This window comes from Sceloporus undulatus, chromosome 4 (assembly GCF_019175285.1).
Source record: "Sceloporus undulatus isolate JIND9_A2432 ecotype Alabama chromosome 4, SceUnd_v1.1, whole genome shotgun sequence".
NCBI classification, from domain to species: domain Eukaryota; kingdom Metazoa; phylum Chordata; class Lepidosauria; order Squamata; family Phrynosomatidae; genus Sceloporus; species Sceloporus undulatus.
In genome coordinates, this window is record NC_056525.1 from 214238574 (window position 1) to 214241711 (window position 3138).

Genomic DNA, 3138 nt, shown 5'->3' on the forward strand with positions numbered 1-3138 from the left:
TGTTTCCTCCTCTAATTCAGGAGGAGCTACCCAACGTCCATGGTTTGGTCCATGAGCCATCTATTGTAAAATCAACCAGAGTGTTATTAGGCCACCAGCTAAAGTTAGTAACCAGAATCCTAAGTGGCCTTGCATCTGTGGGAATTAGTACTTGACAGTTTCGTAACATCCATGTCCAATTTAAGGATGCTGCTAAGTTATCATATAGTGGAGCCAGCAAAGTGACCATTGCACAATGGGACTGATACTCATAGGGACAGATGTACAATGGGATGTGCATTGCATCAGTCTTGATATGTATCAGGCATTAATGTGCATAAGCCACTTTTGGTGGTGTCCTGTTATGCTTATAGGGTTTCTTAGCATCTCTGTTACATAGCTAATGCAGATGGTGATACAGGATTCCTAGAAGGTGATAAGCTACTTTCTCAAACAAACCTCAGATAATATAAGATTTGCTATCTACTATCCATCCTCTTACTTAGGTAGAGGTTCAAAGAAAATGCTGGGCAATTGCAAAGTATCCTGTGAAAGAGGCCAAACAGGAAGATGCTGGATAACACTGGAAGAAGAATAAGTGCTGCTTTAAAAATTAGCACTGCCTGCATTGACCTACTCCTCCCTACTCAGTTTGTATACTTGAAAAGCAAGCATTCTCTTTCAAACGCTGCCATAAATCTCTAATACTTTCTTTTTTTATAAGGTAACAAACAAGGCAAAAAGCTGACACTTGGGATGTTCAACACTTGGGCTGTGAAACAGTATATTCCATAAGAATAAGTATATTTTTTAGAAAGTGGAGGAGCAAGGGAAAGGGAAGAATAGGTTGAAAAGGGTTATAGCTGCTAATTCAACTAATAAAGCCAGTGGGGGGGGGGGGGGGGGGAGAGAAACCAGGTCAAAATGTTTGCATGAATTGTATCTAACAGTCTGTTTATAAAAATAACTAAAGTAGAACTAGCTGTGCTCCAAGCATCAGAATGGGAAGAAGAAATGTTGTCCAAAGAGATGCTTTGTCAAGTTCACCATGAGCCTGTCAGTCAGTATCAGATCACAGTCTCATGTTGCTTGAGCCCAATGTTTGTTTTGTTTTTGAGATTAATCCTATGCAGTCTTTATTTAGGGAAGGTTTAAGAGTAAATGATCCCCTGCCTTCCTATGTTTGCCCTAATATCTGGCATTGCATATCCATCTTCATTAAAATACTGAAATCATGAGCTGGCTGTGAAAAAAGTTATGAATATTTATTTCTAGAGGCTTAGCTGTGTTACTCTGTTGAAACAAAAACAGCAACAGAAGAGTTTTGTGGCAGTTTCAAGGCTACCAGATTTAACAGATTTCTTATGGCAGGAGCTTTTGTGGTCTAGAGGCTGCATCCTCAAATGATAGAAGTGTTATCCTCAGTTGGCAGGCCCGCACACACACACACACACACACAATCATGGCTACAGAGGAAAAGATGGAGCCAAAAGAACAATGAAGTAGAAAAGGTACTCTCTGGGAAGTGAGTGGAAAACCATTTCTAGTTTGTTGTTGTTGTTGTTTAAAATCCCATTTATGAAGTTTATTGGTGGGAGGAGAGAATCAAAGAATTGGGCATGCACCTTGTTTTAGAAGAGAATCCTGCCTCCTGGGGTCCTTTCACACTGCACAAGTGTAGCACTATGGTTCTGCTTTAACCACTACAGTTCCATCCTGTAGAATCCTGGGATTTGTAGTCTGAGGTAGTGCATTTAGAATTCTCAGCCAATTCCTCACCAAACTATAAACCCCAGAATTCTACAAGATGCAGCCATGGAATCATAGTATTGAAACTATGTAGTGTTAAAGGACCCCTAAAGGCTTATGAAAACAAGATTCCCCAGGATTTCCCCCCTCAAAATAGACAGAGGGGCTCTGCAGGCTGTAATAGTGGCCTTTGGGCCATATGCAGATCTTGAGGTACCTGATTCTTATTCCTAGTGTAAGGAACCGCCTCTCTTGGTCATTCATCAGACATTGTTGTTGTTGTTGTTGTCGGTGGTGGTGTGTGCCTTTAAGTCATTTCCAGTTTATAGCAACCCAAAGCATTCCTGGGGTTGAAATGTGTGATTTCCCCAAGGTCATCCAGTGGATTTCCATGGCCAAATGAGCAATTGAACCCTGGTCTCCAGACTTGTAGTCCATCACTCTAACCACTATACCACTTTCATCAGAAATAGGGTGGCCATTTTAGCTTTTAATATTCTGCTGTTTAAATGCCCTTACCCTTTAAATGTATTTAAAGAGCATGGTAGTGAAACTTTAAACACTCTGCTCTGCAATAATATAAAATAATAAAATACTTTAATCATAGGCTTGTGCTTTGAAATGTCTATTACTGTGACTGACTTCTGCGCCTTAATTCTGAGCAATATATAGAACTGAGCTGTAATGTCTAAACCTGAAAACCATAGAGCTGGAAGATTAATGCTGAGTATTATGCAAAGAACTGAACTTAATGGGAAGGTGTTCGAATTGGTAAAAAAGATATCTAGCCATGTCCTGTTTGTTTTGGTGTTGCCTACTCTGTTATTAGCCCAACCACCACTAAAATAAACTTACACATAAGCCCCAAATTGGAATTTGGCCATTAGGCTGAAAAAGGTTCCCTACCCCGGCAATAAAGGAAGAAAACCTAATCACTGCTACAGCAGAGTTCTCTATTAATTTCATGCATGAACTTGTATTTTCCCAGCAGTTAGTACTGACAAGTAAAGTGGGCCCTTGATATTAACTGGAGTTTGGTCCCAGGACCCCGTATAGATACCAAAATGTGTGGATGCTCAAGTCCCATTAAATACAACTTAATGTATTTAAATATATTGTAGTGTAGTGAAATGGTGTACATTATATAAATGTATTTGTTGTTGTGTGCCTTCCAGTTGTTTCCAACTTATAATGACCCTACCATAGAGTTTTCTTGGCAAGTTTCTTCAGAGGGGGTTTGCCATTGCCATCCTCTGAGCTGAGAGAGTGTGCTTTGCTCAAGGTTACCCAGGGTGTTTCTGTTTAATGGGATAATATTTCTATTTAATGGAATAATATGTTAGATGTCTTTAAATATCTAAATGACTGCCATGTAGATAATGAAGTGAGTTTTCTACTGCTCTAAAGGAC